This window comes from Phoenix dactylifera, chromosome 4 (genome assembly GCF_051530095.1).
Source record: "Phoenix dactylifera cultivar Ajwa chromosome 4, Ajwa_hap1_PhDact_Kaust_v1.1, whole genome shotgun sequence".
NCBI lineage: Eukaryota > Viridiplantae > Streptophyta > Magnoliopsida > Arecales > Arecaceae > Phoenix > Phoenix dactylifera.
Genome location: NC_143193.1, coordinates 34194040 through 34211366, shown reverse-complemented (window position 1 = coordinate 34211366; position 17327 = coordinate 34194040). Strand labels below are relative to the sequence as shown.

Genomic DNA, 17327 nt, shown 5'->3' with positions numbered 1-17327 from the left:
GAACGGCCCTGGCGGCGCGAATGTCTCGGGCCGTCGAGACCGGCTGCTTTGTCATAAAACGGAGTTTCGAAGGGCTTGTTATGGGTGCGATCATACCAGCACTAATGCACCGGATCCCATCAGAACTCTGCAGTTAAGCGTGCTTGGGCGAGAGTAGTACTAGGATGGGTGACCCCCCGGGAAGTCCTCGTGTTGCACCCCATTTATTTTTTGCCCGTTTTTTTATTTTTTGATAATATTTATTTTTAATTTTTCGGCTTTTGGCTTTTCCACTTCGGATAATTTTTTTCCCCCGAAAATAAACTGAGTCCGGAGACTGGCAGTGCCATGCAGCATAGCGGGACCAGCGCGTTGAATCCTACGCCAGAACGGCCCCGGCGGCGCGAATGTCTCGGGCCGTCGAGGTCGGCTGCTTTGTCATAAAAGGGAGTTTCGAAGGGCATGTCATGGGTGCGATCATACCAGCACTAATGCACCGGATCCCATCAGAACTCCGCAGTTAAGCGTGCTTGGGCGAGGGTAGTACTAGGATGGGTGACCCTATGGAAAGTCCTCGTGTTGCACCCCTTTTATTTTTTGCCCGCTTTTTTATTTTTTGATAATATTTATTTTTAATTTTTCGGCCTTTGGCTTTCCCTCTTCGGATAATTTTTTTTCCCCGAAAATAAACTGAGTCCGGAGACTGGCGGTGCCATGCAGCATAGCGGGACCAGCGCGTTGAATCCTACGCCAGAACGGCCCCGCCGGCGCGAATGTCTCGGGCCGTCGAGGTCTGCTGCTTTGTCATAAAAGGGAGTTTCGAAGGGCATGTAATGGGTACGATCATACCAGCACTAATGCACCAGATTCCATCAGAACTCCGCAGTTAAGCATGCTTGGGCGAGAGTAGTACTAGGATGGGTGACCCTCTGGGAAGTCCTCGTGTTGCACCCCTTTAATTTTTTGCCCGCTTTTTTATTTTTTGATAATATTTATTTTTAATTTTTCGGCTTTTGGCTTTTCCACTCCGGATAATTTTTTTCCTCCCAAAATAAACTGAGTTCGGAGACAGGCGGTGCCATGCAGCATAGCGGGACCAGCGCGTTGAATTCTACGCCAGAACGGCCCCGGCGGCGCGAATGTCTCGGGCCGTCCTGGTCTGCTGCTTTGTCATAAAAGGGAGTTTCGAAGGGCTTGTCATGGGTGTGATCATACCAGCACTAATGCACCGGATCCCATCAGAACTCCGCAGTTAAGCGTGCTTGGGCGAGAGTAGTACAAGGATGGGTGACCCCCTGGGAAGTCCTCGTGTTGCCCCCCTTTTATTTTTTGCCCGCTTTTTTATTTTTTGATAATATTTATTTTTAATTTTTCGGCTTTTGGCTTTTCCTCTTCGGATAATTTTTTCCCCCGAAAATAAACTGAGTCCGGAGACTGGCGGTGCCATGCAGCATAGCGGGACCAGCGCGTTGAATCCTACGCCAGAACGGCCCCGGCGGCGCGAATGTCTCGGGCCGTCGAGGTCGGCTGCTTTGTCATCCGCTTTTTTATTTTTTGATAATATTTATTTTTAATTTTTCGGCTTTTGGCTTTTCCTCTTCGGATAATTTTTTCCCCCGAAAATAAACTGAGTCCGGAGACTGGCGGTGCCATGCAGCATAGCGGGGCCAGCGCGTTGAATCCTACGCCAGAACGGCCCCGGCGGCGCGAATGTCTCGGGCCGTCGAGGTCGGCTGCTTTGTCATAAAAGGGAGTTTCGAAGGGCATGTCATGGGTGCGATCATACCAGCACTAATGCACCGGATCCCATCAGAACTCCGCAGTTAAGCGTGCTTGGGCGAGGGTAGTACTAGGATGGGTGACCCTATGGAAAGTCCTCGTGTTGCACCCCTTTTATTTTTTGCCCGCTTTTTTATTTTTTGATAATATTTATTTTTAATTTTTCGGCCTTTGGCTTTTCCTCTTCGGATAATTTTTTTTCCCCGAAAATAAACTGAGTCCGGAGACTGGCGGTGCCATGCAGCATAGCGGGACCAGCGCGTTGAATCCTACGCCAGAACGGCCCCGCCGGCGCGAATGTCTCGGGCCGTCGAGGTCTGCTGCTTTGTCATAAAAGGGAGTTTCGAAGGGCATGTAATGGGTACGATCATACCAGCACTAATGCACCAGATTCCATCAGAACTCCGCAGTTAAGCATGCTTGGGCGAGAGTAGTACTAGGATGGGTGACCCTCTGGGAAGTCCTCGTGTTGCACCCCTTTAATTTTTTGCCCGCTTTTTTATTTTTTGATAATATTTATTTTTAATTTTTCGGCTTTTGGCTTTTCCACTCCGGATAATTTTTTTCCTCCCAAAATAAACTGAGTTCGGAGACAGGCGGTGCCATGCAGCATAGCGGGACCAGCGTGTTGAATTCTACGCCAGAACGGCCCCGGCGGCGCGAATGTCTCGGGCCGTCGAGGTCTGCTGCTTTGTCATAAAAGGGAGTTTCGAAGGGCTTGTCATGGGTGTGATCATACCAGCACTAATGCACCGGATCCCATCAGAACTCCGCAGTTAAGCGTGCTTGGGCGAGAGTAGTACAAGGATGGGTGACCCCCTGGGAAGTCCTCGTGTTGCCCCCCTTTTATTTTTTGCCCGCTTTTTTATTTTTTGATAATATTTATTTTTAATTTTTCGGCTTTTGGCTTTTCCTCTTCGGATAATTTTTTTCCCCGAAAATAAACTGAGTCCGGAGACTGGCGGTGCCATGCAGCATAGCGGGACCAGCGCGTTGAATCCTACGCCAGAACGGCCCCGGCGGCGCGAATGTCTCGGGCCGTCGAGGTCGGCTGCTTTGTCATAAAAGGGAGTTTCGAAGGGCATGTCATGGGTGCGATCATACCAGCACTAATGCACCGGATCCCATCAGAACTCCGCAGTTAAGCGTGCTTAGGCGAGGGTAGCACTAGGATGGGTGACCCTATGGAAAGTCCTCGTGTTGCACCCCTTTTATTTTTTGCCCGCTTTTTTATTTTTCGGTAATATTTATTTTTAATTTTTCGGCCTTTGGCTTTTCCTCTTCGGATAATTTTTTCTCCCCGAAAATAAACTGAGTCCGGAGACTGGCTGTCCCATGCAGCATAGCGGGACCAGCGCGTTGAATCCTACGCCAGAACGGCCCTGGCGGCGCGAATGTCTCGGGCCGTCGAGACCGGCTGCTTTGTCATAAAACGGAGTTTCGAAGGGCTTGTCATGGGTGCGATCATACCAGCACTAATGCACCGGATCCCATCAGAACTCTGCAGTTAAGCGTGCTTGGGCGAGAGTAGTACTAGGATGGGTGACCCCCCGGGAAGTCCTCGTGTTGCACCCCATTTATTTTTTGCCCCTTTTTTTATTTTTTGATAATATTTATTTTTAATTTTTCGGCTTTTGGCTTTTCCACTTCGGATAATTTTTTTCCCCCGAAAATAAACTGAGTCCGGAGACTGGCGGTGCCATGCAGCATAGCGGGATCAGCGCGTTGAATCCTACGCCAGAATGGCCCCGGCGGCGCGAATGTCTCGGGCCGTCGAGGTCGGCTGCTTTGTCATAAAAGGGAGTTTCGAAGGGCATGTCATGGGTGCGATCATACCAGCACTAATGCACCGGATCCCATCAAAACTCCGCAGTTAAGCGTGCTTGGGCGAGAGTAGCACTAGGATGGGTGACCACCTGGGAAGTCCTCGTGTTGCACCCCTTTTATTTTTTGCCCCTTTTTTTATTTTTTGATAATATTTATTTTTAATTTTTCGGCTTTTGGCTTTTCCGCTTCGGATAATTTTTTTTCTCCGAAAATAAACTGAGTCCGGACACTGGCGGTGCCATGCAGCATAGCGGGACCAGCGCGTTGAATCCTACGCCAGAACGGCCCCGGCGGTGCGAATGTCTCGGGCCGTCGAGACCTGCTGCTTTGTCATAAAAGGGGGTTTCGAAGGGCTTGTCATGGGTGCGATCATACCAGCACTAATGCACCGGATCCCATCTGAACTCCGCAGTTAAGCGTGCTTGGGCGAGAGTAGTACTAGGATGGGTGACCCCCTGGGAAGTCCTCGTGTTGCACCCCTTTTATTTTTTGCCCGCTTTTTTATTTTTTGTTAATATTTATTTTTAATTTTTCGGCTTTTGGCTTTTCCTCTTCGGATAATTTTTTTTCCCCGAAAATAAACTGAGTCCGGAGACTGGCGGTGCCATGCAGCATAGCGGGACCAGCGCGTTGAATCCTACGCCAGAACGGCCCCGGCGGCGCGAATGTCTCGGGCCGTCGAGGTCGGCTGCTTTGTCATAAAAGGGAGTTTCGAAGGGCATGTCATGGGTGCGATCATACCAGCACTAATGCACCGGATCCTATCAGAACTCCGCAGTTAAGCGTGCTTGGGCGAGGGTAGTACTAGGATGGGTGACCCTATGGAAAGTCCTCGTGTTGCACCCCTTTTATTTTTTGCCCGCTTTTTTATTTTTTGATAATATTTATTTTTTATTTTTCGGCCTTTGGCTTTTCCTCTTCGGATAATTTTTTTTCCCCGAAAATAAACTGAGTCCGGAGACTGGCGGTGCCATGCAGCATAGCGGGACCAGCGCGTTGAATCCTACGCCAGAACGGCCCCGCCGGCGCGAATGTCTCGGGCCGTCGAGGTCTGCTGCTTTGTCATAAAAGGGAGTTTCGAAGGGCATGTAATGGGTACGATCATACCGGCACTAATGCACCAGATTCCATCAGAACTCCGCAGTTAAGCATGCTTGGGCGAGAGTAGTACTAGGATGGGTGACCCTCTGGGAAGTCCTCGTGTTGCACCCCTTTAATTTTTTGCCCGCTTTTTTATTTTTTGATAATATTTATTTTTAATTTTTCGGCTTTTGGCTTTTCCACTCCGGATAATTTTTTTCCTCCCAAAATAAACTGAGTTCGGAGACAGGCGGTGCCATGCAGCATAGCGGGACCAGCGTGTTGAATTCTACGCCAGAACGGCCCCGGCGGCGCGAATGTCTCGGGCCGTCGAGGTCTGCTGCTTTGTCATAAAAGGGAGTTTCGAAGGGCTTGTCATGGGTGTGATCATACCAGCACTAATGCACCGGATCCCATCAGAACTCCGCAGTTAAGCGTGCTTGGGCGAGAGTAGTACAAGGATGGGTGACCCCCTGGGAAGTCCTCGTGTTGCCCCCCTTTTATTTTTTGCCCGCTTTTTTATTTTTTAATAATATTTATTTTTAATTTTTTGGCTTTTGGCTTTTCCTCTTCGGATAATTTTTTTCCCCGAAAATAAACTGAGTCCGGAGACTGGCGGTGCCATGCAGCATAGCGGGACCAGCGCGTTGAATCCTACGCCAGAACGGCCCTGGCGGCGCGAATGTCTCGGGCCGTCGAGGTCGGCTGCTTTGTCATAAAAGGGAGTTTCGAAGGGCATGTCATGGGTGCGATCATACCAGCACTAATGCACCGGATCCCATCAGAACTCCGCAGTTAAGCGTGCTTAGGCGAGGGTAGTACTAGGATGGGTGACCCTATGGAAAGTCCTCGTGTTGCACCCCTTTTATTTTTTGCCCGCTTTTTTATTTTTTGGTAATATTTATTTTTAATTTTTTGGCCTTTGGCTTTTCCTCTTCGGATAATTTTTTCTCCCCGAAAATAAACTGAGTCCGGAGACTGGCTGTCCCATGCAGCATAGCGGGACCAGCGCGTTGAATCCTACGCCAGAACGGCCCTGGCGGCGCGAATGTCTCGGGCCGTCGAGACCGGCTGCTTTGTCATAAAACGGAGTTCGAAGGGCTTGTCATGGGTGCGATCATACCAGCACTAATGCACCAGATCCCATCAGAACTCTGCAGTTAAGCGTGCTTGGGCGAGAGTAGTACTAGGATGGGTGACCCCCCGGGAAGTCCTCGTGTTGCACCCCATTTATTTTTTGCCCCTTTTTTTATTTTTTGATAATATTTATTTTTAATTTTTCGGCTTTTGGCTTTTCCACTTCGGATAATTTTTTTCCCCCGAAAATAAACTGAGTCCGGAGACTGGCGGTGCCATGCAGCATAGCGGGACCAGCGCGTTGAATCCTACGCCAGAACGGCCCCGGCGGCGCGAATGTCTCGGGCCGTCGAGGTCGGCTGCTTTGTCATAAAAGGGAGTTTCGAAGGGCATGTCATGGGTGCGATCATACCAGCACTAATGCACCGGATCCCATCAAAACTCCGCAGTTAAGCGTGCTTGGGCGAGAGTAGCACTAGGATGGGTGACCACCTGGGAAGTCCTCGTGTTGCACCCCTTTTATTTTTTGCCCCTTTTTTTATTTTTTGATAATATTTATTTTTAATTTTTCGGCTTTTGGCTTTTCCGCTTCGGATAATTTTTTTTCTCCGAAAATAAACTGAGTCCGGAGACTGGCGGTGCCATGCAGCATAGCGGGACCAGCGCGTTGAATCCTACGCCAGAACGGCCCCGGCGGTGTGAATGTCTCGGGCCGTCGAGACCTGCTGCTTTGTCATAAAAGGGGGTTTCGAAGGGCTTGTCATGGGTGCGATCATACCAGCACTAATGCACCGGATCCCATCTGAACTCCGCTGTTAAGCGTGCTTGGGCGAGAGTAGTACTAGGATGGGTGACCCCCTGGGAAGTCCTCGTGTTGCACCCCTTTTATTTTTTGCCCGCTTTTTTATTTTTTGTTAATATTTATTTTTAATTTTTCGGCTTTTGGCTTTTCCTCTTCGGATAATTTTTTTTCCCCGAAAATAAACTGAGTCCGGAGACTGGCGGTGCCATGCAGCATAGCGGGACCAGCGCGTTGAATCCTACGCCAGAACGGCCCCGGCGGCGCGAATGTCTCGGGCCGTCGAGGTCGGCTGCTTTGTCATAAAAGGGAGTTTCGAAGGGCATGTCATGGGTGCGATCATACCAGCACTAATGCACCAGATCCCATCAGAACTCCGCAGTTAAGCGTGCTTGGGCGAGGGTAGTACTAGGATGGGTGACCCTATGGAAAGTCCTCGTGTTGCACCCCTTTTATTTTTTGCCCGCTTTTTTATTTTTTGATAATATTTATTTTTAATTTTTCGGCCTTTGGCTTTCCCTCTTCGGATAATTTTTTTTCCCCGAAAATAAACTGAGTCCGGAGACTGGCGGTGCCATGCAGCATAGCGGGACCAGCGCGTTGAATTCTACGCCAGAACGGCCCCGCCGGCGCGAATGTCTCGGGCCGTCGAGGTCTGCTGCTTTGTCATAAAAGGGAGTTTCGAAGGGCATGTAATGGGTACGATCATACCAGCACTAATGCACCAGATTCCATCAGAACTCCGCAGTTAAGCATGCTTGGGCGAGAGTAGTACTAGGATGGGTGACCCTCTGGGAAGTCCTCGTGTTGCACCCCTTTAATTTTTTGCCCGCTTTTTTATTTTTTGATAATATTTATTTTTAATTTTTCGGCTTTTGGCTTTTCCACTCCGGATAATTTTTTTCCTCCCAAAATAAACTGAGTTCGGAGACAGGCGGTGCCATGCAGCATAGCGGGACCAGCGTGTTGAATTCTACGCCAGAACGGCCCCGGCGGCGCGAATGTCTCGGGCCGTCGAGGTCTGCTGCTTTGTCATAAAAGGGAGTTTCGAAGGGCTTGTCATGGGTGTGATCATACCAGCACTAATGCACTGGATCCCATCAGAACTCCGCAGTTAAGCGTGCTTGGGCGAGAGTAGTACAAGGATGGGTGACCCCCTGGGAAGTCCTCGTGTTGCCCCCCTTTTATTTTTTGCCCGCTTTTTTATTTTTTGATAATATTTATTTTTAATTTTTCGGCTTTTGGCTTTTCCTCTTCGGATAATTTTTTTCCCCGAAAATAAACTGAGTCCGGAGACTGGCGGTGCCATGCAGCATAGCGGGACCAGCGCGTTGAATCCTACGCCAGAACGGCCCCGGCGGCGCGAATGTCTCGGGCCGTCGAGGTCGGCTGCTTTGTCATAAAAGGGAGTTTCGAAGGGCATGTCATGGGTGCGATCATACCAGCACTAATGCACCGGATCCCATCAGAACTCCGCAGTTAAGCGTGCTTAGGCGAGGGTAGCACTAGGATGGGTGACCCTATGGAAAGTCCTCGTGTTGCACCCCTTTTATTTTTTGCCCGCTTTTTTATTTTTTGGTAATATTTATTTTTAATTTTTCGGCCTTTGGCTTTTCCTCTTCGGATAATTTTTTCTCCCCGAAAATAAACTGAGTCCGGAGACTGGCTGTCCCATGCAGCATAGCGGGACCAGCGCGTTGAATCCTACGCCAGAACGGCCCTGGCGGCGCGAATGTCTCGGGCCGTCGAGACCGGCTGCTTTGTCATAAAACGGAGTTTTGAAGGGCTTGTCATGGGTGCGATCATACCAGCACTAATGCACCGGATCCCATCAGAACTCTGCAGTTAAGCGTGCTTGGGCGAGAGTAGTACTAGGATGGGTGACCCCCCGGGAAGTCCTCGTGTTGCACCCCATTTATTTTTTGCCCCTTTTTTTATTTTTTGATAATATTTATTTTTAATTTTTCGGCTTTTGGCTTTTCCACTTCGGATAATTTTTTTCCCCCGAAAATAAACTGAGTCCGGAGACTGGCGGTGCCATGCAGCATAGCGGGATCAGCGCGTTGAATCCTACGCCAGAATGGCCCCGGCGGCGCGAATGTCTCGGGCCGTCGAGGTCGGCTGCTTTGTCATAAAAGGGAGTTTCGAAGGGCATGTCATGGGTGCGATCATACCAGCACTAATGCACCGGATCCCATCAAAACTCCGCAGTTAAGCGTGCTTGGGCGAGAGTAGCACTAGGATGGGTGACCACCTGGGAAGTCCTCGTGTTGCACCCCTTTTATTTTTTGCCCCTTTTTTTATTTTTTGATAATATTTATTTTTAATTTTTCGGCTTTTGGCTTTTCCGCTTCGGATAATTTTTTTTCTCCAAAAATAAACTGAGTCCGGACACTGGCGGTGCCATGCAGCATAGCGGGACCAGCGCGTTGAATCCTACGCCAGAACGGCCCCGGCGGTGCGAATGTCTCGGGCCGTCGAGACCTGCTGCTTTGTCATAAAAGGGGGTTTCGAAGGGCTTGTCATGGGTGCGATCATACCAGCACTAATGCACCGGATCCCATCTGAACTCCGCAGTTAAGCGTGCTTGGGCGAGAGTAGTACTAGGATGGGTGACCCCCTGGGAAGTCCTCGTGTTGCACCCCTTTTATTTTTTGCCCGCTTTTTTATTTTTTGTTAATATTTATTTTTAATTTTTCGGCTTTTGGCTTTTCCTCTTCGGATAATTTTTTTTCCCCGAAAATAAACTGAGTCCGGAGACTGGCGGTGCCATGCAGCATAGCGGGACCAGCGCGTTGAATCCTACGCCAGAACGGCCCCGGCGGCGCGAATGTCTCGGGCCGTCGAGGTCGGCTGCTTTGTCATAAAAGGGAGTTTCGAAGGGCATGTCATGGGTGCGATCATACCAGCACTAATGCACCGGATCCTATCAGAACTCCGCAGTTAAGCGTGCTTGGGCGAGGGTAGTACTAGGATGGGTGACCCTATGGAAAGTCCTCGTGTTGCACCCCTTTTATTTTTTGCCCGCTTTTTTATTTTTTGATAATATTTATTTTTTATTTTTCGGCCTTTGGCTTTTCCTCTTCGGATAATTTTTTTCCCCGAAAATAAACTGAGTCCGGAGACTGGCGGTGCCATGCAGCATAGCGGGACCAGCGCGTTGAATCCTACGCCAGAACGGCCCCGCCGGCGCGAATGTCTCGGGCCGTCGAGGTCTGCTGCTTTGTCATAAAAGGGAGTTTCGAAGGGCATGTAATGGGTACGATCATACCAGCACTAATGCACCAGATTCCATCAGAACTCCGCAGTTAAGCATGCTTGGGCGAGAGTAGTACTAGGATGGGTGACCCTCTGGGAAGTCCTCGTGTTGCACCCCTTTAATTTTTTGCCCGCTTTTTTATTTTTTGATAATATTTATTTTTAATTTTTCGGCTTTTGGCTTTTCCACTCCGGATAATTTTTTTCCTCCCAAAATAAACTGAGTTCGGAGACAGGCGGTGCCATGCAGCATAGCGGGACCAGCGTGTTGAATTCTACGCCAGAACGGCCCCGGCGGCGCGAATGTCTCGGGCCGTCGAGGTCTGCTGCTTTGTCATAAAAGGGAGTTTCGAAGGGCTTGTCATGGGTGTGATCATACCAGCACTAATGCACCGGATCCCATCAGAACTCCGCAGTTAAGCGTGCTTGGGCGAGAGTAGTACAAGGATGGGTGACCCCCTGGGAAGTCCTCGTGTTGCCCCCCTTTTATTTTTTGCCCGCTTTTTTATTTTTTAATAATATTTATTTTTAATTTTTTGGCTTTTGGCTTTTCCTCTTCGGATAATTTTTTTTCCCGAAAATAAACTGAGTCCGGAGACTGGCGGTGCCATGCAGCATAGCGGGACCAGCGCGTTGAATCCTACGCCAGAACGGCCCCGGCGGCGCGAATGTCTCGGGCCGTCGAGGTCGGCTGCTTTGTCATAAAAGGGAGTTTCGAAGGGCATGTCATGGGTGCGATCATACCAGCACTAATGCACCGGATCCCATCAGAACTCCGCAGTTAAGCGTGCTTAGGCGAGGGTAGTACTAGGATGGGTGACCCTATGGAAAGTCCTCGTGTTGCACCCCTTTTATTTTTTGCCCGCTTTTTTATTTTTTGGTAATATTTATTTTTAATTTTTTGGCCTTTGGCTTTTCCTCTTCGGATAATTTTTTCTCCCCGAAAATAAACTGAGTCCGGAGACTGGCTGTCCCATGCAGCATAGCGGGACCAGCGCGTTGAATCCTACACCAGAACGGCCCTGGCGGCGCGAATGTCTCGGGCCGTCGAGACCGGCTGCTTTGTCATAAAACGGAGTTTCGAAGGGCTTGTCATGGGTGCGATCATACCAGCACTAATGCACCAGATCCCATCAGAACTCTGCAGTTAAGCGTGCTTGGGCGAGAGTAGTACTAGGATGGGTGACCCCCCGGGAAGTCCTCGTGTTGCACCCCATTTATTTTTTGCCCCTTTTTTTATTTTTTGATAATATTTATTTTTAATTTTTCGGCTTTTGGCTTTTCCACTTCGGATAATTTTTTTCCCCCGAAAATAAACTGAGTCCGGAGACTGGCGGTGCCATGCAGCATAGCGGGACCAGCGCGTTGAATCCTACGCCAGAACGGCCCCGGCGGCGCGAATGTCTCGGGCCGTCGAGGTCGGCTGCTTTGTCATAAAAGGGAGTTTCGAAGGGCATGTCATGGGTGCGATCATACCAGCACTAATGCACCGGATCCCATCAAAACTCCGCAGTTAAGCGTGCTTGGGCGAGAGTAGCACTAGGATGGGTGACCACCTGGGAAGTCCTCGTGTTGCACCCCTTTTATTTTTTGCCCCTTTTTTTATTTTTTGATAATATTTATTTTTAATTTTTCGGCTTTTGGCTTTTCCGCTTCGGATAATTTTTTTTCTCCGAAAATAAACTGAGTCCGGAGACTGGCGGTGCCATGCAGCATGGCGGGACCAGCGCGTTGAATCCTACGCCAGAACGGCCCCGGCGGTGTGAATGTCTCGGGCCGTCGAGACCTGCTGCTTTGTCATAAAAGGGGGTTTCGAAGGGCTTGTCATGGGTGCGATCATACCAGCACTAATGCACCGGATCCCATCTGAACTCCGCTGTTAAGCGTGCTTGGGCGAGAGTAGTACTAGGATGGGTGACCCCCTGGGAAGTCCTCGTGTTGCACCCCTTTTATTTTTTGCCCGCTTTTTTATTTTTTGTTAATATTTATTTTTAATTTTTCGGCTTTTGGCTTTTCCTCTTCGGATAATTTTTTTTCCCCGAAAATAAACTGAGTCCGGAGACTGGCGGTGCCATGCAGCATAGCGGGACCAGCGCGTTGAATCCTACGCCAGAACGGCCCCGGCGGCGCGAATGTCTCGGGCCGTCGAGGTCGGCTGCTTTGTCATAAAAGGGAGTTTCGAAGGGCATGTCATGGGTGCGATCATACCAGCACTAATGCACCAGATCCCATCAGAACTCCGCAGTTAAGCGTGCTTGGGCGAGGGTAGTACTAGGATGGGTGACCCAATGGAAAGTCCTCGTGTTGCACCCCTTTTATTTTTTGCCCGCTTTTTTATTTTTTGATAATATTTATTTTTAATTTTTCGGCCTTTGGCTTTCCCTCTTCGGATAATTTTTTTTCCCCGAAAATAAACTGAGTCCGGAGACTGGCGGTGCCATGCAGCATAGCGGGACCAGCGCGTTGAATCCTACGCCAGAACGGCCCCGCCGGCGCGAATGTCTCGGGCCGTCGAGGTCTGCTGCTTTGTCATAAAAGGGAGTTTCGAAGGGCATGTAATGGGTACGATCATACCAGCACTAATGCACCAGATTCCATCAGAACTCCGCAGTTAAGCATGCTTGGGCGAGAGTAGTACTAGGATGGGTGACCCTCTGGGAAGTCCTCGTGTTGCACCCCTTTAATTTTTTGCCCGCTTTTTTATTTTTTGATAATATTTATTTTTAATTTTTCGGCTTTTGGCTTTTCCACTCCGGATAATTTTTTTCCTCCCAAAATAAACTGAGTTCGGAGACAGGCGGTGCCATGCAGCATAGCGGGACCAGCGCGTTGAATTCTACGCCAGAACGGCCCCGGCGGCGCGAATGTCTCGGGCCGTCGAGGTCTGCTGCTTTGTCATAAAAGGGAGTTTCGAAGGGCTTGTCATGGGTGTGATCATACCAGCACTAATGCACCGGATCCCATCAGAACTCCGCAGTTAAGCGTGCTTGGGCGAGAGTAGTACAAGGATGGGTGACCCCCTGGGAAGTCCTCGTGTTGCCCCCCTTTTATTTTTTGCCCGCTTTTTTATTTTTTGATAATATTTATTTTTAATTTTTCGGCTTTTGGCTTTTCCTCTTCGGATAATTTTTTTCCCCGAAAATAAACTGAGTCCGGAGACTGGCGGTGCCATGCAGCATAGCGGGACCAGCGCGTTGAATCCTACACCAGAACGGCCCCGGCGGCGCGAATGTCTCGGGCCGTCGAGGTCGGCTGCTTTGTCATAAAAGAGAGTTTCGAAGGGCATGTCATGGGTGCGATCATACCAGCACTAATGCACCGGATCCCATCAGAACTCCGCAGTTAAGCGTGCTTAGGCGAGGGTAGTACTAGGATGGGTGACCCTATGGAAAGTCCTCGTGTTGCACCCCTTTTATTTTTTGCCCGCTTTTTTATTTTTTGGTAATATTTATTTTTAATTTTTCGGCCTTTGGCTTTTCCTCTTCGGATAATTTTTTCTCCCCGAAAATAAACTGAGTCCGGAGACTGGCTGTCCCATGCAGCATAGCGGGACCAGCGCGTTGAATCCTACGCCAGAACGGCCCTGGCGGCGCGAATGTCTCGGGCCGTCGAGACCGGCTGCTTTGTCATAAAACGGAGTTTCGAAGGGCTTGTCATGGGTGCGATCATACCAGCACTAATGCACCGGATCCCATCAGAACTCTGCAGTTAAGCGTGCTTGGGCGAGAGTAGTACTAGGATGGGTGACCCCCCGGGAAGTCCTCGTGTTGCACCCCATTTATTTTTTGCCCTTTTTTTATTTTTTGATAATATTTATTTTTAATTTTTCGGCTTTTGGCTTTTCCACTTCGGATAATTTTTTTCCCCCGAAAATAAACTGAGTCCGGAGACTGGCGGTGCCATGCAGCATAGCGGGACCAGCGCGTTGAATCCTACGCCAGAACGGCCCCGGCGGCGCGAATGTCTCGGGCCGTCGAGGTCGGCTGCTTTGTCATAAAAGGGAGTTTCGAAGGGCATGTCATGGGTGCGATCATACCAGCACTAATGCACCGGATCCCATCAAAACTCCGCAGTTAAGCGTGCTTGGGCGAGAGTAGCACTAGGATGGGTGACCACCTGGGAAGTCCTCGTGTTGCACCCCTTTTATTTTTTGCCCCTTTTTTAATTTTTTGATAATATTTATTTTTAATTTTTCGGCTTTTGGCTTTTCCGCTTCGGATAATTTTTTTTCTCCGAAAATAAACTGAGTCCGGAGACTGGCGGTGCCATGCAGCATAGCGGGACCAGCGCGTTGAATCCTACGCCAGAACGGCCCCGGCGGTGCGAATGTCTCGGGCCGTCGAGACCTGCTGCTTTGTCATAAAAGGGGGTTTCGAAGGGCTTGTCATGGGTGTGCACCCCTTTTATTTTTTGCCCCTTTTTTTATTTTTTGATAATATTTATTTTTAATTTTTCGGCTTTTGGCTTTTCCGCTTCGGATAATTTTTTTTCTCCGAAAATAAACTGAGTCCGGAGACTGGCGGTGCCATGCAGCATAGCGGGACCAGCGCGTTGAATCCTACGCCAGAACGGCCCCGGCGGTGCGAATGTCTCGGGCCGTCGAGACCTGCTGCTTTGTCATAAAAGGGGGTTTCGAAGGGCTTGTCATGGGTGCGATCATACCAGCACTAATGCACCGGATCCCATCTGAACTCCGCAGTTAAGCGTGCTTGGGCGAGAGTAGTACTAGGATGGGTGACCCCCTGGGAAGTCCTCGTGTTGCACCCCTTTTATTTTTTGCCCACTTTTTTATTTTTTGTTAATATTTATTTTTAATTTTTCGGCTTTTGGCTTTTCCTCTTCGGATAATTTTTTTTCCCCGAAAATAAACTGAGTCCGGAGACTGGCGGTGCCATGCAGCATAGCGGGACCAGCGCGTTGAATCCTACGCCAGAACGGCCCCGGCGGCGCGAATGTCTCGGGCCGTCGAGGTCGGCTGCTTTGTCATAAAAGGGAGTTTCGAAGGGCATGTCATGGGTGCGATCATACCAGCACTAATGCACCGGATCCCATCAGAACTCCGCAGTTAAGCGTGCTTGGGCGAGGGTAGTACTAGGATGGGTGACCCTATGGAAAGTCCTCGTGTTGCACCCCTTTTATTTTTTGCCCGCTTTTTTATTTTTTGATAATATTTATTTTTAATTTTTCGGCCTTTGGCTTTCCCTCTTCGGATAATTTTTTTTCCCCGAAAATAAACTGAGTCCGGAGACTGGTGGTGCCATGCAGCATAGCGGGACCAGCGCGTTGAATCCTACGCCAGAACGGCCCCGCCGGCGCGAATGTCTCGGGCCGTCGAGGTCTGCTGCTTTGTCATAAAAGCGAGTTTCGAAGGGCATGTAATGGGTACGATCATACCAGCACTAATGCACCAGATTCCATCAGAACTCCGCAGTTAAGCATGCTTGGGCGAGAGTAGTACTAGGATGGGTGACCCTCTGGGAAGTCCTCGTGTTGCACCCCTTTAATTTTTTGCCCGCTTTTTTATTTTTTGATAATATTTATTTTTAATTTTTCGGCTTTTGGCTTTTCCACTCCGGATAATTTTTTTCCTCCCAAAATAAACTGAGTTCGGAGACAGGCGGTGCCATGCAGCATAGCGGGACCAGCGCGTTGAATTCTACGCCAGAACGGCCCCGGCGGCGCGAATGTCTCGGGCCGTCGAGGTCTGCTGCTTTGTCATAAAAGGGAGTTTCGAAGGGCTTGTCATGGGTGTGATCATACCAGCACTAATGCACCGGATCCCATCAGAACTCCGCAGTTAAGCGTGCTTGGGCGAGAGTAGTACAAGGATGGGTGACCCCCTGGGAAGTCCTCGTGTTGCCCCCCTTTTATTTTTTGCCCGCTTTTTTATTTTTTGATAATATTTATTTTTAATTTTTCGGCTTTTGGCTTTTCCTCTTCGGATAATTTTTTTCCCCCGACAATAAACTGAGTCCGGAGACTGGCGGTGCCATGCCGCATAGCGGGACCAGCGCGTTGAATCCTACGCCAGAACGGCCCCGGCGGCGCGAATGTCTCGGGCCGTCGAGGTCGGCTGCTTTGTCATAAAAGGGAGTTTCGAAGGGCATGTCATGGGTGCGATCATACCAGCACTAATGCACCGGATCCCATCAGAACTCCGCAGTTAAGCGTGCTTGGGCGAGGGTAGTACTAGGATGGGTGACCCTATGGAAAGTCCTCGTGTTGCACCCCTTTTATTTTTTGCCCGCTTTTTTATTTTTTGATAATATTTATTTTTAATTTTTCGGCCTTTGGCTTTCCCTCTTCGGATAATTTTTTTTCCCCGAAAATAAACTGAGTCCGGATACTGGCGGTGCCATGCAGCATAGCGGGACCAGCGCGTTGAATCCTACGCCAGAACGGCCCCGCCGGCGCGAATGTCTCGGGCCGTCGAGGTCTGCTGCTTTGTCATAAAAGGGAGTTTCGAAGGGCATGTAATGGGTACGATCATACCAGCACTAATGCACCAGATTCCATCAGAACTCCGCAGTTAAGCATGCTTGGGCGAGAGTAGTACTAGGATGGGTGACCCTCTGGGAAGTCCTCGTGTTGCACCCCTTTAATTTTTTGCCCGCTTTTTTATTTTTTGATAATATTTATTTTTAATTTTTCGGCTTTTGGCTTTTCCACTCCGGATAATTTTTTTCCTCCCAAAATAAACTGAGTTCGGAGACAGGCGGTGCCATGCAGCATAGCGGGACCAGCGCGTTGAATTCTACGCCAGAACGGCCCCGGCGGCGCGAATGTCTCGGGCCGTCGAGGTCTGCTGCTTTGTCATAAAAGGGAGTTTCGAAGGGCTTGTCATGGGTGTGATCATACCAGCACTAATGCACCGGATCCCATCAGAACTCCACAGTTAAGCGTGCTTGGGCGAGAGTAGTACAAGGATGGGTGACCCCCTGGGAAGTCCTCGTGTTGCCCCCCTTTTATTTTTTGCCCGCTTTTTTATTTTTTGATAATATTTATTTTTAATTTTTCGGCTTTTGGCTTTTCCTCTTCGGATAATTTTTTCTCCCGAAAATAAACTGAGTCCGGAGACTGGCGGTGCCATGCAGCATAGCGGGACCAGCGCGTTGAATCCTACGCCAGAACGGCCCCGGCGGCGCGAATGTCTCGGACCGTCGAGGTCGGCTGCTTTGTCATAAAAGGGAGTTTCGAAGGGCATGTCATGGGTGCGATCATACCAGCACTAATGCACCGGATCCCATCAGAACTCCGCAGTTAAGCGTGCTTGGGCGAGGGTAGTACTAGGATGGGTGACCCTATGGAAAGTCCTCGTGTTGCACCCCTTTTATTTTTTGCCCGCTTTTTTATTTTTTGATAATATTTATTTTTAATTTTTCGGCCTTTGGCTTTTCCTCTTCGGATAATTTTTTTTCCCCGAAAATAAACTGAGTCCGGAGACTGGCGGTGCCATGCAGCATAGCGGGACCAGCGCGTTGAATCCTACGCCAGAACGGCCCCGCCGGCGCGAATGTCTCGGGCCGTC

General features: G+C 49.5%; 38 non-coding genes and 8 pseudogenes across 38 annotated transcripts; all 46 read left to right on the top strand.

Moving 5' to 3' along the window:
• The first annotated feature begins 82 nt into the window (after window positions 1–82).
• On the top strand, window positions 83–201 carry LOC149755170 (5S ribosomal RNA). The gene has a single exon (XR_016403212.1). It is a non-coding gene; the product is annotated as a 5S ribosomal RNA (ribosomal RNA).
• A 247-nt stretch (window positions 202–448) lies between these two features.
• Window positions 449–567, top strand: LOC149755169 (5S ribosomal RNA). Its single transcript, XR_016402415.1, has one exon. It is a non-coding gene; the product is annotated as a 5S ribosomal RNA (ribosomal RNA).
• Window positions 568–814: 247 nt separating this feature from the next.
• Window positions 815–933, top strand: LOC149755168 (5S ribosomal RNA; annotated as a pseudogene).
• Window positions 934–1180: 247 nt separating this feature from the next.
• On the top strand, window positions 1181–1299 carry LOC149755167 (5S ribosomal RNA). Its single transcript, XR_016406770.1, has one exon. It is a non-coding gene; the product is annotated as a 5S ribosomal RNA (ribosomal RNA).
• Window positions 1300–1751: 452 nt separating this feature from the next.
• On the top strand, window positions 1752–1870 carry LOC149755166 (5S ribosomal RNA). The gene has a single exon (XR_016402414.1). It is a non-coding gene; the product is annotated as a 5S ribosomal RNA (ribosomal RNA).
• Window positions 1871–2117: 247 nt separating this feature from the next.
• On the top strand, window positions 2118–2236 carry LOC149755165 (5S ribosomal RNA; annotated as a pseudogene).
• Window positions 2237–2483: 247 nt separating this feature from the next.
• LOC149755164 (5S ribosomal RNA) lies at window positions 2484–2602 on the top strand. Its single transcript, XR_016406769.1, has one exon. It is a non-coding gene; the product is annotated as a 5S ribosomal RNA (ribosomal RNA).
• Window positions 2603–2848: 246 nt separating this feature from the next.
• On the top strand, window positions 2849–2967 carry LOC149755163 (5S ribosomal RNA). Its single transcript, XR_016408933.1, has one exon. It is a non-coding gene; the product is annotated as a 5S ribosomal RNA (ribosomal RNA).
• A 247-nt stretch (window positions 2968–3214) lies between these two features.
• LOC149755162 (5S ribosomal RNA) lies at window positions 3215–3333 on the top strand. Its single transcript, XR_016403211.1, has one exon. It is a non-coding gene; the product is annotated as a 5S ribosomal RNA (ribosomal RNA).
• Window positions 3334–3580: 247 nt separating this feature from the next.
• LOC149755161 (5S ribosomal RNA) lies at window positions 3581–3699 on the top strand. The gene has a single exon (XR_016408061.1). It is a non-coding gene; the product is annotated as a 5S ribosomal RNA (ribosomal RNA).
• Window positions 3700–3946: 247 nt separating this feature from the next.
• On the top strand, window positions 3947–4065 carry LOC149755160 (5S ribosomal RNA). The gene has a single exon (XR_016409199.1). It is a non-coding gene; the product is annotated as a 5S ribosomal RNA (ribosomal RNA).
• Window positions 4066–4312: 247 nt separating this feature from the next.
• On the top strand, window positions 4313–4431 carry LOC149755159 (5S ribosomal RNA). The gene has a single exon (XR_016405795.1). It is a non-coding gene; the product is annotated as a 5S ribosomal RNA (ribosomal RNA).
• Window positions 4432–4678: 247 nt separating this feature from the next.
• Window positions 4679–4797, top strand: LOC149755158 (5S ribosomal RNA; annotated as a pseudogene).
• A 247-nt stretch (window positions 4798–5044) lies between these two features.
• LOC149755157 (5S ribosomal RNA) lies at window positions 5045–5163 on the top strand. The gene has a single exon (XR_016406768.1). It is a non-coding gene; the product is annotated as a 5S ribosomal RNA (ribosomal RNA).
• Window positions 5164–5409: 246 nt separating this feature from the next.
• Window positions 5410–5528, top strand: LOC149755156 (5S ribosomal RNA). Its single transcript, XR_016406145.1, has one exon. It is a non-coding gene; the product is annotated as a 5S ribosomal RNA (ribosomal RNA).
• A 246-nt stretch (window positions 5529–5774) lies between these two features.
• LOC149755155 (5S ribosomal RNA) lies at window positions 5775–5893 on the top strand. The gene has a single exon (XR_016401221.1). It is a non-coding gene; the product is annotated as a 5S ribosomal RNA (ribosomal RNA).
• A 247-nt stretch (window positions 5894–6140) lies between these two features.
• Window positions 6141–6259, top strand: LOC149755154 (5S ribosomal RNA). The gene has a single exon (XR_016408060.1). It is a non-coding gene; the product is annotated as a 5S ribosomal RNA (ribosomal RNA).
• Window positions 6260–6506: 247 nt separating this feature from the next.
• On the top strand, window positions 6507–6625 carry LOC149755153 (5S ribosomal RNA). Its single transcript, XR_016401657.1, has one exon. It is a non-coding gene; the product is annotated as a 5S ribosomal RNA (ribosomal RNA).
• Window positions 6626–6872: 247 nt separating this feature from the next.
• LOC149755152 (5S ribosomal RNA) lies at window positions 6873–6991 on the top strand. Its single transcript, XR_016405559.1, has one exon. It is a non-coding gene; the product is annotated as a 5S ribosomal RNA (ribosomal RNA).
• A 247-nt stretch (window positions 6992–7238) lies between these two features.
• On the top strand, window positions 7239–7357 carry LOC149755151 (5S ribosomal RNA; annotated as a pseudogene).
• Window positions 7358–7604: 247 nt separating this feature from the next.
• Window positions 7605–7723, top strand: LOC149755150 (5S ribosomal RNA). Its single transcript, XR_016408141.1, has one exon. It is a non-coding gene; the product is annotated as a 5S ribosomal RNA (ribosomal RNA).
• Window positions 7724–7969: 246 nt separating this feature from the next.
• Window positions 7970–8088, top strand: LOC149755149 (5S ribosomal RNA). Its single transcript, XR_016408932.1, has one exon. It is a non-coding gene; the product is annotated as a 5S ribosomal RNA (ribosomal RNA).
• Window positions 8089–8335: 247 nt separating this feature from the next.
• LOC149755148 (5S ribosomal RNA) lies at window positions 8336–8454 on the top strand. Its single transcript, XR_016403210.1, has one exon. It is a non-coding gene; the product is annotated as a 5S ribosomal RNA (ribosomal RNA).
• A 247-nt stretch (window positions 8455–8701) lies between these two features.
• LOC149755147 (5S ribosomal RNA) lies at window positions 8702–8820 on the top strand. Its single transcript, XR_016408059.1, has one exon. It is a non-coding gene; the product is annotated as a 5S ribosomal RNA (ribosomal RNA).
• Window positions 8821–9067: 247 nt separating this feature from the next.
• LOC149755146 (5S ribosomal RNA) lies at window positions 9068–9186 on the top strand. The gene has a single exon (XR_016409188.1). It is a non-coding gene; the product is annotated as a 5S ribosomal RNA (ribosomal RNA).
• A 247-nt stretch (window positions 9187–9433) lies between these two features.
• LOC149755145 (5S ribosomal RNA) lies at window positions 9434–9552 on the top strand. Its single transcript, XR_016405793.1, has one exon. It is a non-coding gene; the product is annotated as a 5S ribosomal RNA (ribosomal RNA).
• A 246-nt stretch (window positions 9553–9798) lies between these two features.
• LOC149755144 (5S ribosomal RNA) lies at window positions 9799–9917 on the top strand (annotated as a pseudogene).
• A 247-nt stretch (window positions 9918–10164) lies between these two features.
• LOC149755143 (5S ribosomal RNA) lies at window positions 10165–10283 on the top strand. Its single transcript, XR_016406767.1, has one exon. It is a non-coding gene; the product is annotated as a 5S ribosomal RNA (ribosomal RNA).
• A 246-nt stretch (window positions 10284–10529) lies between these two features.
• Window positions 10530–10648, top strand: LOC149755142 (5S ribosomal RNA). Its single transcript, XR_016406144.1, has one exon. It is a non-coding gene; the product is annotated as a 5S ribosomal RNA (ribosomal RNA).
• A 247-nt stretch (window positions 10649–10895) lies between these two features.
• LOC149755141 (5S ribosomal RNA) lies at window positions 10896–11014 on the top strand. Its single transcript, XR_016401220.1, has one exon. It is a non-coding gene; the product is annotated as a 5S ribosomal RNA (ribosomal RNA).
• Window positions 11015–11261: 247 nt separating this feature from the next.
• On the top strand, window positions 11262–11380 carry LOC149755140 (5S ribosomal RNA). Its single transcript, XR_016408058.1, has one exon. It is a non-coding gene; the product is annotated as a 5S ribosomal RNA (ribosomal RNA).
• A 247-nt stretch (window positions 11381–11627) lies between these two features.
• LOC149755139 (5S ribosomal RNA) lies at window positions 11628–11746 on the top strand. The gene has a single exon (XR_016401656.1). It is a non-coding gene; the product is annotated as a 5S ribosomal RNA (ribosomal RNA).
• A 247-nt stretch (window positions 11747–11993) lies between these two features.
• LOC149755138 (5S ribosomal RNA) lies at window positions 11994–12112 on the top strand. The gene has a single exon (XR_016406731.1). It is a non-coding gene; the product is annotated as a 5S ribosomal RNA (ribosomal RNA).
• A 247-nt stretch (window positions 12113–12359) lies between these two features.
• LOC149755137 (5S ribosomal RNA) lies at window positions 12360–12478 on the top strand (annotated as a pseudogene).
• A 247-nt stretch (window positions 12479–12725) lies between these two features.
• Window positions 12726–12844, top strand: LOC149755136 (5S ribosomal RNA). Its single transcript, XR_016406766.1, has one exon. It is a non-coding gene; the product is annotated as a 5S ribosomal RNA (ribosomal RNA).
• A 246-nt stretch (window positions 12845–13090) lies between these two features.
• LOC149755135 (5S ribosomal RNA) lies at window positions 13091–13209 on the top strand. Its single transcript, XR_016406142.1, has one exon. It is a non-coding gene; the product is annotated as a 5S ribosomal RNA (ribosomal RNA).
• Window positions 13210–13456: 247 nt separating this feature from the next.
• Window positions 13457–13575, top strand: LOC149755134 (5S ribosomal RNA). The gene has a single exon (XR_016403209.1). It is a non-coding gene; the product is annotated as a 5S ribosomal RNA (ribosomal RNA).
• A 246-nt stretch (window positions 13576–13821) lies between these two features.
• On the top strand, window positions 13822–13940 carry LOC149755133 (5S ribosomal RNA). Its single transcript, XR_016408057.1, has one exon. It is a non-coding gene; the product is annotated as a 5S ribosomal RNA (ribosomal RNA).
• Window positions 13941–14447: 507 nt separating this feature from the next.
• Window positions 14448–14566, top strand: LOC149755132 (5S ribosomal RNA). Its single transcript, XR_016409176.1, has one exon. It is a non-coding gene; the product is annotated as a 5S ribosomal RNA (ribosomal RNA).
• Window positions 14567–14813: 247 nt separating this feature from the next.
• LOC149755131 (5S ribosomal RNA) lies at window positions 14814–14932 on the top strand. Its single transcript, XR_016402413.1, has one exon. It is a non-coding gene; the product is annotated as a 5S ribosomal RNA (ribosomal RNA).
• Window positions 14933–15179: 247 nt separating this feature from the next.
• On the top strand, window positions 15180–15298 carry LOC149755130 (5S ribosomal RNA; annotated as a pseudogene).
• A 247-nt stretch (window positions 15299–15545) lies between these two features.
• LOC149755129 (5S ribosomal RNA) lies at window positions 15546–15664 on the top strand. Its single transcript, XR_016406765.1, has one exon. It is a non-coding gene; the product is annotated as a 5S ribosomal RNA (ribosomal RNA).
• A 247-nt stretch (window positions 15665–15911) lies between these two features.
• Window positions 15912–16030, top strand: LOC149755128 (5S ribosomal RNA). Its single transcript, XR_016402412.1, has one exon. It is a non-coding gene; the product is annotated as a 5S ribosomal RNA (ribosomal RNA).
• A 247-nt stretch (window positions 16031–16277) lies between these two features.
• LOC149755127 (5S ribosomal RNA) lies at window positions 16278–16396 on the top strand (annotated as a pseudogene).
• A 247-nt stretch (window positions 16397–16643) lies between these two features.
• LOC149755126 (5S ribosomal RNA) lies at window positions 16644–16762 on the top strand. Its single transcript, XR_016408859.1, has one exon. It is a non-coding gene; the product is annotated as a 5S ribosomal RNA (ribosomal RNA).
• A 246-nt stretch (window positions 16763–17008) lies between these two features.
• On the top strand, window positions 17009–17127 carry LOC149755125 (5S ribosomal RNA). The gene has a single exon (XR_016402411.1). It is a non-coding gene; the product is annotated as a 5S ribosomal RNA (ribosomal RNA).
• The last annotated feature ends 200 nt before the right edge of the window (window positions 17128–17327 follow it).